General features: G+C 36.1%; 2 protein-coding genes across 27 annotated transcripts in view; one reads left to right on the forward strand and one right to left on the reverse strand.

Moving 5' to 3' along the window:
- LOC137249748 (cilia- and flagella- associated protein 210) overlaps positions 1 to 14798 on the reverse strand; it is a 176833-nt gene that overhangs the window by 107706 nt on the left and 54329 nt on the right. The window lies entirely within an intron of this gene.
- Positions 1 to 14798, forward strand: part of l(1)G0196 (inositol hexakisphosphate and diphosphoinositol-pentakisphosphate kinase) — a 136500-nt gene that overhangs the window by 85923 nt on the left and 35779 nt on the right. The gene's annotated exons all lie outside the window — the stretch shown is intronic.

Consider the following 14798-nt stretch of genomic DNA (forward strand, 5'->3'; position numbering starts at 1 on the left):
GAGCCGCGAGGCAGGACAGTCGCATAGACAAGCCAAGTAGGCCTCAAGCTGTAAGATGGGCCCCAATAGCGAGGTAGCAACTACCTCGAAAGCTGCGAATCAGAGGGAAGTTCCAACTACGGAAGTAGGAGATAAGCCAAAGGGAGATAACGCTAAGACTCCGGCTTTCTCGGAGGTGCCAAAGGGAGCTAAAGCTAAGACTCCGGCTTTCTCGGAGGTGCCAAAGGGAGTTAACACTAAGACGCCGGCTTTTCCCGAGAAGATGAGTGGTGTGGCAAAGCAGTCACTGACTGTGGCGCTGGTTGATCGTACCAATCCTTTCGGACAGATGACTAGTGAAAGGTGGAGGTCTGTAGAAAAGGAGCTTATTAGCTTATGCTTAAGATGATGCGTGAACAACCAAGTAAGCCCCTTCCAACCTTTGATTCGGGGGGATGGTATAATGGTGTGAAGATGATAGCGTGCGACAACATCGCGAGCTTGCGGTGGCTAGAGAAAGTGGTTCCAAACCTCCAAAGGCAAGGCACGAACGCGCGGTTTGAGGTGGTGGATAAAGCGCAAATACCCACGGTACCAAAAGTTAAGGTAGGGATACCATGCGTGATGAAGTCGGAGGATACACTGCGACTTCTGCAGAATCAGAACATACCGACACAGGATTGGAAAGTACTTACTGTATCTCGACCAACGGAGGAAGGTCAGTTCTACATCTTCCAAATAAACAAGCAGGCGGAGGATATATTGTACACGCAGCTTGGAAAAATGTCCTTTGGTACAGGCAAAATGTATATGCGACGCAGGAAAAGAAGTCCCGAGGATAAAAATTCTGACACGCTGGAAGTGGGCGAAGTCGAAAAGGACCTCAAAAGCCTAAGGGAAAAAATACAGGTAGCCGACGTCACCACGAAGGTGTTAGAAGAGGACCAACAGCAGATGGTGTTGTGAGCCGCACAGAGGACCACCCGGCACAACAGTTACAAGAGGCTGAAGGGGGCTTCGAACAGTATAAACCAAAAGGGCAAGGGGAGGACGACGACGTCACGAGCAACCTTATCGCTACAACAACAACAACAATGTCACGATGAAGGTGCTGGAGGCGGACAAACAGCTCAATGGTGCTGAGAGTCCTACAGATAAACCTCCAACACAGTAAAGTGAGGAGGGTTCGTTTGACGTGAAGGACGGGTGCGAGCTGTAGTAATGGTAAGCAAACAGCTGCATTCATATATGCTGCCTAATTACACCACTGAGGATCTCGTAGCGGTGGCCGTTGAGCAAAAGAATAAGCAGGCATTTATCCTGGCGTCCTGCTACATGGCCCATGCTGCGGTGGTTCCACCGATGGAGTGCAAAAGGCTAGTACAGGAGGAAGGGCACAAAGGGCGATTGGTCATAGGCGCAGATGCAAATGCGCACCACAATGCGTGGAGAGGAGCAGATACGAACGAGAGAGGCGAATCTCTATTTTGTTACATGCTGCAAACCAATTTGCAGATAGCCAACAGGGGAAATGTCCGTACATACATTGGTCCATCATCTAGCAATGTTCTGGATATTACATTGAGCTCCGAGCGTGATATATCAAGGTATGATTGGATGGTTCTTGATAGACCATCCTTCTCCGACCATGCGTATATCAGCTTCAGCATCCCCCTAAAGAGGGTAGAGAAGGGAGGAACCTTTAGAAACCCTAGGTCAACAAACTGGACTAAATTCCAGAAACAGGTAGAGATGAAACTGGGACAACCCAAAGAGGTTGCCAATGTGGAAGAACTGGAGGAGTCTAATAAATTCCTAGCAAGGGCGCTTATGACTGCGTATAACAAAGCTTGCCCTCTAAGAAGCTTCAGAGAAAAGCAAAGCCGCCATTGTGGAGCAATGAGCTGAGTATTCTAAGAAAACAGGTAAAAGAAATGGTTAAGCTAGCAAAGATGGCGGAAAGCGAAGCGTGTCGGGACGAGTACAGGGATCTACTGAGGATCTACAAGCGTGAAATTTCCAGTGCGAAGAGAATCTCATGGAAAAGTTTCTGTACGGACATAGAGTGCTCCAGCCAACCAGCACGGCTGAGAAAAGTCCTAGCAAGGGGAAATATAGTCCAGGGGCTAATAAAGAAAGAGAACGGGGAATGGTCACGTAATAGTGAGGAATCCCTTGAGGTGCTTCTCGGTACACATTTCCCATAGGGAGATGGTTTAGAAGAGCCAGCAGACAGCACTCTTCGATCACGGAGCGGGTAGTGCCGGGTTTGGTGGCCGATACCATGATCGAATGGGCAGTGAAGGCGTTTTCTAAGTTTAAATCGCCGGGCCCAGATGGTATATTCACGGCCACGCTAAAAGTTTCAAGTAGGGCGGTCGTGGAATGGCTTAAAATAATGCTCCTGTAGCTTTCCTACCAAAGGCGGGGAAGATCGGTCACGTGTATCCCAAAGATTATAGACCCATTAGCTTAACATCATTTCTGCTCAAAACATTTGAGAGGCTGATAGATGTGTACATAAAGTACAACGTGGATGAAAAGCTGCTCTGCACAACACAACATACGTACACCAAAGGCAAGTCGGTAGATACCGCATTGCATAGGGTGGTAATAAGCGTAGAGAAAGCCCTGGAATATAAGGAATATGCTCTAGGAGTCTTCTTGGACATCGCCGGGGCTTTCAATAATGTTGCAAAATGGGCGATTATGGATGGTCTTAATTATATTAAAGTACATCCAGCCTTAACCAGATGGATCGGCTACATGTTAAATTGCAGGAAGATTACTGCCCCTATTACGGTATACAACTCAACTTAGTTGGGTTGTAATTAAAACAACTCAACCTTCAGACAACTCAACTCCTGTTTGGTATTACGAATTACAACTTATTTCAGTTGAACTTGAATTGGTGCTGCCAACCTAAGAAAGTGTTGATTTGACAGATAAATGAACAGCTGATCAATTTGTGGCGAAAATTTAAGCATTTGCAAAAGTAATTTTGTTATTACGAGATATTATATGATATGAAATCTATTTTATAATGGCGAAAATGTTGGTGATTAACATGTCGCGAATGCGGAAAACATTCGCGTGATCATTCCAATCCCTTGGAACTACCAAGCACCAAGTAAGAAAATGTTTAAGTGACAAATGATGAGCTTCAAATGAAGTTATTTTGCAGATTTGAAAGGAAGCATTTTACTCATTACTAAACAAAATTAAGGACCAATTCCACAAACGCTTTCAAGGGAAGGCTGAATTTTAAAATTAAAATTTTAAAATTATGCGCCACATTCAGATTCCTTGCTGATTGCAGCTATCAAAAATGCTGTGGAAATGATTTTGGTGCTGGAATGGTTTTAGATATTATTGAGAAGCATATTTCAGCGAAGTGGATTAAAACCCAAACAGCAAAAATTGTATTTTACTCTAAAACAGGATGCCCAGGAGTAGTGATTACTAACAATGGAACTCACGTTCGCATAATTTCACCTATTTTGGCTGCATCCGAACTGCGGCCAGCCTCGTTCAACTTCGGAATATCGCTCCATAAAGTCAAAAAGTTATTCAATGTAATCCTTCGTTTAAACGTTGTTTTTTCTATAAATGTGCACGAAATTTCTGATTATTGTTTGATTAAAAAATGTTTAACTACCGGCTTTAAATTTTTTGTTTTTTTTTTTTTTTGTAACGTGTTATGAGCCCGTGCACCATCTAACTTTCATCAAAGGTGGATCAAAAGACGCGTTTCGATCTCCGTTTTGATAAAAAAAGTCTAGTTGAGGGGTTGACTGCTAATACTGCTAATATGTTTCTTTTCCGCCTTCGGATTATTCTCCTCGAGGTCAATACGCGTCTTTGGACACCTCTCTCGTAATTTTTGATAGCGTATTAGCAGTCGACCCCTCAACTAGACTTTTACCTCCGTTTTTAGGATTCGAAAGCGGAAATTAAAAATTTTATTTCTGTCGCAAAATATTTACAAAAACCCACAAAATGGTCCGAGGGTCCAAAATATGAGGCCCGATCCACGGTTTTTTTACACAGAAGATCTTCTTGTGTTGGCGGCCTTTGGCCGCGATTTGTAAAAATAACCCTGGGTAGGTCCAACGCCTTTCTGCATTAGTGTGTACAAAAAATCTGGCACAATACATCCACATGAAAATTTGAACCGAAATGATATGATAGAAATTGAATTTTTAATTTTTGTTTTCGGATTCTTAAATCGGAGGTCGAAGCGCGTCTTTTGATACCAACTTTGAAAATTTTTGTTAAAAATTAGGTGGTGAGCCGTCTACTAAAACGTTGCATTTTTTCAAAACAACTGCAAAATTGTATGAGACAACTGCTAGTAATCAGTTGTAAGATTTTGACGCGTTTGACAACTACACTAATACAACGTTGTAAACGGTAATGCCACAAAAAGTTGTTAGACGAGACAACTCAACTGACATTTTTTTTGACAGGTTGAGTTGTAATCTGTAATACCAAATTGCGAAATTTCAACCCAACCAGAGTTGAGTTGTAAACGGTAATAGGGGCATACATCACAATGGGGATTGTACGAGGCCACGAAACCAGTGGACAGGGCCGTAACTTACGGCATACGCGGATGACGTTGCAATTATTTATTTATTTATTTATTACGGCTTTCCTAAGCCTAACTTAAATCTATTTTACATATTTATAATTGTCTTCTGGACTATGCAATCTAGAATAGTTACATCTATGTCCTACCTTGGAGTACTATGGATGGGAGACTTCCAGATCAAAGTGTTGTGCTGTATGTAGGCATTTTACGCATGTTAGTAAAACGCGAAGGCAACATCTGCACGGCGACGCACTGAGTTAATGGAGTGATGCGGTTCAGTATGTGCTTCGGCAACCTTTTTTGTATGCGTACAAGAGCTTGGAAGTCTTGGCGCTACATAGCAGAATAGTTTCGCTGCACTTCTATCGATGCTATGGAAGCCGGCCTGTCCAGCACTAAATTGGTAGTGTTCTACAATAATTGTACAATTTTTGTTTAAATTTATTTCAATGACATGATTTAATATCATTCGGTAGTTAATTATAGGATTTAAGACCTTTATAATGCAGATTACATGTGTCTGCTTCAGTTTTATAAGCCGGCAGATTAAAATCATTTTTATTACGAGTATTTACAGAGTGTATATCTTTTACATATTTTATATTAGTCCTCAAATACGCAGGCAAAGTTCCTTCTATTATGTTTTTAATAAATTTTATGGTATAATAAAAAAGTTGCTGTCTAATGCTAAGCCAATTAAGAGAGCATAGCATGTCTCTGATAGGTGTGTCATACCGTTTTTTGAGAATGAATCTCATAGCGCGGTTCTGTTGCTTTTGTAGCTTGTATATCTGACTATCTCGCAAGATGAAAAATAAGTGGAAAGTGCCTTCCAACGATTAGCTCTTTGATGGATCGGGCGCTTCGGGATATTCATTCCTGGGCATCAAATGTCGGGTTGAAAGTCAATGCGGATAAGACGGATATAGTCTTGTTTACAAAGAGGTACAAGGTCCCAAATTGGATCAGGCCTAAGTTAGGAGAGGTGACCCTACAGGAGAAAACTTGCACAAAGTATCTAGGAATCATCCTAGATAGTAAGCTGTCATGGAAGGTCAACGTGGAGGAGAGGGTGAAGAAGGCTTCAACGGCACTTTATGCATGTAAAATAATGCTGGGTGTACGTGGGGCTTATCGCCCTCTCTTTCTCATTGGGTTTTTACAGCGATTGGAAGCCCTATCCTATACTATGGAGTTCTTGTTTGGTGGAAAGCCACGCAAAAAGCAACCTACCTCAAAAAATTAGAGGGGGTATGCAGACTATCAATGCTTAGCATCACGGGAGCCCTGAAGACAACCCCGACAGCTGCACTGTATGCCATTCTGCACATTCGACCTGTAGACCTGGTAGCAAAGAACATAGCGCTAACAACTGCAACGAGGCTCGGTGCCTCGGGGCAGCTTGAGCGCCGACTATACGGCCATAGTAGTATAGCGTCATCAATCACAAGACGAACAGACTACCTGATTCCCTATCTGCGCTTCGAGGGCAATCTTAAGGCAACTCTAGAGGTGGACGGTTGGCGCAAGGGTGCTCAAATGGCGGACGAGGCGATACATGTGTACACAGATGGTTCCAAAGTAGTGGAAGGAGTAGGGTCTGCGGTATACTGTGCTGATCCGGAAATAAACAGATCCTACTGGCTGCCGGATTACTGTAGCCTTTTCCAAGCGGAAATAGTAGCCGTAAACAAAGCAGCAGAAACCCTGGAAGAAAATAGCCCAAGCTGCAATCGTGTTAACTTAAGGCAATAATCTCGCATATCACAGCATCTAAATGCGTGTTAGAGTGTACGCAGTCCCTGGAGAGAATCGGGACAGGGAGAAGCATACATCTGTATTGGGTCCCAGGGCATATGGGAATAGATAGGAATGAAAAAGCGGATGAACTAGCTAAAAAGAGCGCATCCCTTGAAGCTTGCTCCGTAGACGTCCCAATTAGACTGTGCGAAATTAAGCGAAGGCGAGAGGTGCACATGATCGACCAAGCAGGAAAGGCGTGGGTTCATGCGCGGGGCTGTAAAGTGTCGAAGATTATGTGCAGGTCTTACAACCTTAGACTAACAAAGTTGCTTCTATCATTAAAAAAAAAGGACTGTAGACTCATGACCGGTACTCTGACTGGACACTCCCTTCTGGCGTCACATGCCTTTAAATTAGGCTTGGTCAGTGATAGCAGATGTAGGAAGTGCGGGCTGGAGGAGGAAACGATCGAGTACGTTCTGTGCTCTTGCCCTGCGCTTGCCAGGTTAAGACTCCAGCTATTAGAAGTGATACAGCTGTCAAATCTAGAAGCAGCAAGTGGCTTAAATCCTAGGAAGCTTCTAGTTTTTGCCAAGAGGACGGAGTTATTTTATAACATAGGTCCTGGTTTTTGATAGGGTATTTCAGTTTGGTCGTTAAAACAAACTTCTGGTAACACTACGGACTTATTCAGTCTGTGGGGTCCTCATGGACCGGCCAGTTCAACGTAACCTAACCTCCCGATAAGCTACAAGCTTGAAACTTGGAATATAGTTCAGAACCCGGTGACAATGCAATTAAGAAAAGAAATATTCGAAACCTCCCTTGGCCGAACAGTTATTCATGTACCAAGTTTTGGAGTTAAATTTTTAGAACAAATTTTCTTGGCCGGACGAGGATAGTTATCAAAAACCTCTGTTAGTCGGTCACGAACTCTTCGTAAGCGCGCAAAGTGTGAGCACTTATGTATACACATTTTTACGTTTCAATATGTCGTAGTTGTATGGGGCTGCTCGAATAAAACCAAGTTTGAGTTAGATAAATATGTAGTTTAAGAAGTATCACAGATGAACATAAGTAGACGGAAACTTTCATTAGATAAATTATCAGGTGTAAAAAGCTCACTAATTATAGCGTATTCTTGTATGGTAAAACCTTAATACAGTTACTGCTACCGCTAAAAAGTGGCAAATTTTATAGTGCGTGAAATGAACATTAACGGCTACCCTGTGTACTTATCAGCAGATACTCACAAGCGCGCTGTCAATAAATTATAACAATTTATAAAGACTCCATAAATGGAATGTCTTCTTACGTGCAATTATGCACCATTACACACAAATACGCTTTAATTAAAACACACATACACGTATATTTTATAATTATTTATATTAATATTTTATTTAATAATTAAAATGTATTTTTTTAAAATTTGATTATTAATTTACATATAAGATGAACAACGATACTTCACATTCGATCACCTTCAATTCAAATTCCCAAAACTCAAACTAAATTATTTTTTCACCTCGCCTACTATGCATTTGAAAAATCCAAATATTTTCAATTGCATACTAAGCTCAATACACACAAGTGCGCAAGGTGGAAGTGTATTATATCACCCTCCATTCGAAAAGAAGGATGTGACAAATTGATCAGTTTTGTCACGTCCTTCTTGCTTATTCAGCTGCAAGATTAATTGTTTTGAATGAACGAATATGCATTATTTAGAAAAAAAAAACCAGACTAACTTATTTATTAATTATTATTATTACTACTATGTTAATACTATATTAGGTTAATACTACATTAAGTAATTTACAAATAATTACTAACTTATATTCTAAACATTATGTTAATAATTCAAATATTAAATTCAATTTGTATTATTAAACAATTTATTCATTTAGTATTTTTTTTTTTTTTGAATTTTTTTTTTTTAATTTTCATTAATCCAACAACTAAATTTTAGTCTATGCTAAAACTAAAATATAAGAATATTTATTTTATCTTATGTATTCTATTTTTATGTACTAATTTTTTTCTTTTTAATTTTGTTATCAAAAATTGTTACATTAACTCCATCAATTTTTGTTATAGTGTAGGGGCCCTGATATATGTTTGCATGTTTATCTCTAGGTTCTTTTTTTATTAGAACTCGATCATTTATATTAATAGTCAAAGGTTTTGTTGTTTTATCGTAAACATTTTTATTTCTAATTTTATGTTTATTAATTAATTCTTTTGCAAGTAGATGTGACTTTTGCATACGATATTTTACCTCTTTTGCATAATTTTCAACATTATAAATTGGATCTATATTTTCCTTCTTTAACTCATTTGGCAAAGTAACTTTTCTACCAAATACTAATTCAAAAGGTGTAAATAGATTATCAAAAACAGTACTTGTTGTTGTATTATGCAAAAATGTAAAATATTTTAAATAAACGTCCCATTCGGGAAATGAATCGTCAAGGTAAGCTCTTAAATATTCGTTAAATACACGATGATTCCTTTCAATAGTACCAACAGTTTCATGATGATAAGGTGTTGAAAAATTATGCTCAATTTTCAAAAGTTTAGTCAATTCCGCAAAAATTTCATTTTTAAATTCTGTACCTAAATCTGATTTAATAGATTTCATTATTCCATAAATTAAAATAAAACTTTCAAAAATTGCAGATGCAACTGTTTTTGCACTCTTATCTGGAATAGCTATTGTAACTAAATATTTGCTCAAATCGCACATAATGGTAACTGCGAACTTATTCCCATTATTCGACTCAGGCAAAGGTCCTATCGTGTCTATAACTACTATATCAAAAGGCTTGCAAGGTGTTGGTGTAAGCACCATATTTTCTTTTGTTTTGGGCTTAACTTTGTTTAACAGGCATTTTTCACAATTTTTCACAAATTTAGCAATATCGCGCGTCATATTTTTCCAAAAATGTTTTGTACGTATTTTCGCGTATAACTTCTTATATCCACAATGACCACCTGATATTGGATCATTATGATAAACTGTCATAAGTTTTAATTTCGTGTCTTCATCAGTTACCGTCTCTACTGGCTCTGTCAATATAATTATTAAATGTTTTAAAATTTTATTCCCGGTTTCTTTAAAATTTGCAATAGTAAAATGATGAAAAATATTATCATCTTTCTGCCATTCAATATTCTTAATATTGTGATTGCCGGCATTATGTTCCAGCCTCAAAAGTAGCTCATCTAAATTCACTATTTTGTTAACAATCTCAAAATTAAGTAGCTCGAGCTTTTTATGTTTTAAGTGCGCACATATTTCTATATTACTAATATCACCATTCTTATCATAATTTATATTCGACTTTATTCTCGGGATTTTATTTGAAAAATTATAAGCAAATTTGTCGTAAACTTGTAATGTTTCTGTCTGTATTTGTCGGTTATCGTTTTGTATCTGTATTTCCTCTTTTTGCTTTGTCATTGACCTTGTTTGTACTGCCAATATATGTTTAGTCGAATTTTTTAACTCATCTATAGTTATACGAGAAAGAGCATCTGCACCTACATTCGCTTTACCTTTTATATACTCTATAGTAAAATTATACTCAGATAACTCTAAACGTATTCTAGACAGTTTTGACGTAGGATCTTTCATATTAAATAAATAAACTAACGGCCGATGATCTGATCTCACTATAAAGTGTGTACCATAAACGTATGGCCGAAACTGCTTAACTGCAAAATATATTGCCAAAAGTTCTAATTCGATAATTGCTTTATTTTGTTCAGACTTGCTAAATGCTTTTGAAGCGAAACAAATTGGTAAATCGTTACCATTATGATCTTGACTCAATATCGCACCACACCCAATTTTCGAAGCATCAACTGTTATTAGAAATTCTTTAGTGAAATCTGGATATTGCAAAAGTTTTGGAGACATTAAACTTTTTCTTAGTTTCTCAAATGCCAGCTCGCACGAGGTATCCCAATTAAATTCAACATTTTTCCGACTCAAACGATTCAAAGGTGCCGCTAAACAAGCAAAATTAGGTATAAATCTCCTATAATAGTTTGCAAATGCAACAAATCTTCTAACTGCGTCTTTGTCACGCGGCTTAGGATACTTTTTAATTGCCTCTATTTTTGAATCATCAGGTAACAAACCCTTTGCTGAACATTTATGCCCCAAAAATGTTACCTCAGATCTAAGAAAATTACATTTATTAGGATTAAGCCGCAAATTAAACTTTCTGCATGTCTCAAAAACTTTCTCCAAATTTTTTAAATGATGGGTCTCACTACATCCAATGACTATAATATCGTCTATATACATAAAGGCTTGATTAGGTGCAATACCGGAAAATGCTATTGACATCATTCTTGAAAATGAGTTAGGAGCAACATTTAGTCCAAATGGTAAAACTTTCCAACGAAAAGATCCACGATCTGTACTAAATGATGTTATATCTCTCGAATCTTTATGTAATGGAATTTGATGGAAACCCGAAAAAAGATCCAAAGTCGAAAAATATTTAGCTCGACCAAGGTTATCCAAAATATCATCAACACGTGCCAAAGGAAATTTATCTGCAACAAGTTTTTTATTGACTGCTCTAAAGTCTACACACATTCGATATGCTTTTTGTCCATTTGGGTCGTTTTTCGGTACTAAAATCAATGGGCTGTTATAATTTGAACAACTTCCTTCAATTAAATCATTTTTTAACAAATTATCAACCTGTTTATTTATTTCAGCACGCTGTGAATATGGCAATCTATAATTTTTTATGTACACTGGTGTCTTGTCCGTTAGTCTTAATTTTTGTTCGTAAAAATTATTAATCGTCATTAAGTCTGTTTTTAGAGCAAAAATATCTGAATATTTCAAACATAAGTCAAGTAATTTATCTTTTGCATACGAAGGTATTTGTTTTACTAAAACTGACTTAAGCTCTTCTATGCGTTTTGAATCAACAGATGTTTCATTTATGCGATAGATATCAAAATTTTCTATGTCCTCAGTTTGAATATTGAAGTTTTTAACATACTTCACTTCATCAGTAGTATTAATAATTTTTAAAATAGGATGTTCCGTATCAATGACACATTTTGCGGTAAAAACACCACTACAAAGTTCATGAGAATCGACAAAAACTGGATTTTCCGATTTATTCAAACTAAAAACACGAAAAACTTCACATCTTGGTGGAATTACAAGAGTATCTGTTGAAGTGCAATGCAAAATTGAAATATTAACTCTTTCTCTCCCTAGTCCTATCGTTATTGTATCATTCGAATAATTGATTATACATTTGTTTGCTTTTAAAAAGTCTTTTCCTATTATACCATCCGAAGGAATATTAAAGTTGTCATCAACAACATGAATAGTCAGAGGAAATAATATATTTGAAACTACTATGTTCGTACTAACTGTGCCTAAAGTTGTTACTGTGTCTGTTGTTACACCTGTTATATTTATTACATTACTGTTATTTACTATTACGTCACTTGCTAAACTAGAAATTTTTATAAGTGAAATATCTGCCTGAGAATCTACAAGAAAAGAACATATTTTATAAGAATCACTACAGTTGACTTCGATGAAGTCAGAATAATTTAAATTTAGACAATATATTGATTTAAAAGAATTTAACCCAATAGCACCTGCTCCCTCAGTGTTCGCTCCTGAGGGGCTTCGGCATTTAAAGGACGAACATTGACTGAATTCCTGTTATTTACACGTTGATTATTTGAATTACTGTTATTTACAGACCGATTGTTATTTCTATTGTAATTGTTGTTGTAATTATTATACCTATTGTTACCTCCATTGTAATTAGTATTTCGAAAATGTAAATTATTGTTAGGTCTAGTTGCATTACCATTGAATCTAAAATTGTTATTGTATCCGAAATTATTATTACCTCTAAAATTCCCGCGAAAACTATTAGATCTTATCGGACGTGAGCGATACGCTAACACCTGCCGCTCTTTTACCTCCTGTTCACGCTCAATAATCATTTTAGCAACAACATCCTTTGAATCCTTAAAAGTTGTTGATGCAAGGATAGACTTCACCATATCTGAACGACTGTTCAACCTACAAACAGTAACAGTTTGCTCAACCGCCATCTCATGAGCTTTTGCCTGTGTCATACCTTCGATGATCAAAGAGCGTTCTAGCGAATCAGAAAGATCTTCTACTTGTTTTGAAAAATCAGTAAAATTATTATTGTTTACCCTTAAGGCCGCAATTTTACCCGCAACAACCTTCGAGTTATTTGGCCTAATTCTGCTACGTAAAGCATCTTTAATCTGACTAATAGAATCTATTTGCGTTGGTAGAGCTTCGCGAGCTTTGCCTTCGAGTTTCGACTTTAAAAATGATATAAATGTAGTAGTTAAAGATACATCAGTTAAATCTTCTATTAAATCAATTTTATCTATAAACGAGGCCAGTGATAACGGATCACCGCTATAGTTTTCTCGAATAATCGAGGCACAAGTACTAATGAATGACCTCTTTTGCTCAAGAGTAGCCATGTTTAAATCGTTAAAATTTGAAATAGTATCAGAAGTAAAATAAGAATTAGAATTTGAAGTTAGGTCAAAATTAGAAATCGAACTAGAAGATGAAGTTTGCGTAGAATGATTTGTGTTATCAAACCCTAAAAAGTCTTCAAATAATGAATCTCTATCTGCACTAAATTCTATTCTAGTATTTGAAAATGTATGTGGACTATTAAAATCGCACATATAAAAAAAAACAAAACAAAAGCAAACTAAATTGAATATTGAATATGTAATAGTAAAAGAATTACCGTGTAATTTATCGTAATAAAATGAAATTTCCGCTGAGCTTACAAAATTTGGGAAAAATAAATTTTTTTATATTACTGACGCATCGCTTTCAAGCCACATCTTTGAGAATTGTATCGCTTTATTTCAAAAGTAACATATTCATTTTACGCACACACTGCCTTATATAAAAAAACTTGTATTAAATTAAAGTAAATTTTACCACATGTGAATATAGGACAGTAGGGCAAAAGTAAATTTTCAAAAAGAAAAATTAAATAATTTGAATTCAATTATTTATTTCAATTATTTTGTTTTAATTTTGTCTTCAAAAACAAATAAAAACAAAAAGAAATATTTTAAAATTTTCATCAACACCAGCCCACTGTCATTAACATGTACACTTGTACATACATATGTTAATATATTTTAATATATTTAAAATAAAGTTTAGTAAAATGTTAATTATTATTATTATTATTTAAATTTTATTTCTTTTTTTTTTAAATTTTTTTTTTATTGTTAAATATTTAGATAAATTATATTAGTAATAGTTTGTATGTAAATATGTAATGAGTACATGTGTGTGGTGGTACTATAATAAATGTGCAAAAGTGTAAATAATATAAATTAAGAAAATTTTAGTTCAAGAAAAAAAAAAATTTATTTTATATTTGCTAAACTACATGTTTCGTACACTGTGCGCCATACCCAATTCTGCAATCATTATTAGTTGCTGTTGTTGTTGTAATAGTGTATGATTTCCGCTCGTAATATATTGTTTCGTAATATATTGTTTCATTATTGCTAATATTCAGTGCTGACTTGTTCCATTCTTTTTATACCATTGTTAATATTAGTATTTCTCTCAGTTCTGCTTTTCGTTCACTTAATATATTAATATTAGTATTTCTCTATGTTCCTCTTTCGTTCACTTAATATGTTAATATTAGTATTTCTCTCAGTTCCGCTTTTCGTTCACTTAATATATTAATATTAGTATTTCTCTATGTTCCTTTTTCGTTCACTTAATATATTAATATTAGTATTTCTCTTCGTTCCGCTTTTCGTTTTGTTTTTTCTTATTGTAAGGCTCCGGCCCACGGTCGCCATATAAAGACTCCATAAATGGAATGTCTTCTTACGTGCAATTATGCACCATTACACACAAATACGCTTTAATTAAAACACACATACACGTATATTTTATAATTATTTATATTAATATTTTATTTAATAATTAAAATGTATTTTTTTAAAATTTGATTATTAATTTACATATAAGATGAACAACGATACTTCACATTCGATCACCTTCAATTCAAATTCCCAAAACTCAAACTAAATTATTTTTTCACCTCGCCTACTATGCATTTGAAAAATCCAAATATTTTCAATTGCATACTAAGCTCAATACACACAAGTGCGCAAGGTGGAAGTGTATTATAAATTTGAAAATTCATTAGCAATTCTTGCCTCCATTTAAATTTTCTTAGCTAAAAATTTCTAAAGTTACGAAAATAAATTGCCACGATCTGCTGGTTTAGCAGGGTCACACTGCCACACCCCCTAATTTTATGTAGGGTTAAAGGTGTAACGCTTTTGCGTTGGCATCTGGTAACAATTTACACAAAAGAACAAAATACCCCGTAAAGGGGTTGCCTGCTTTTTAGAATAGAACAAAATATATTTACAATCT

The sequence above is a fragment of the Eurosta solidaginis genome, chromosome 4 (genome assembly GCF_040869045.1).
Source record: "Eurosta solidaginis isolate ZX-2024a chromosome 4, ASM4086904v1, whole genome shotgun sequence".
NCBI lineage: Eukaryota > Metazoa > Arthropoda > Insecta > Diptera > Tephritidae > Eurosta > Eurosta solidaginis.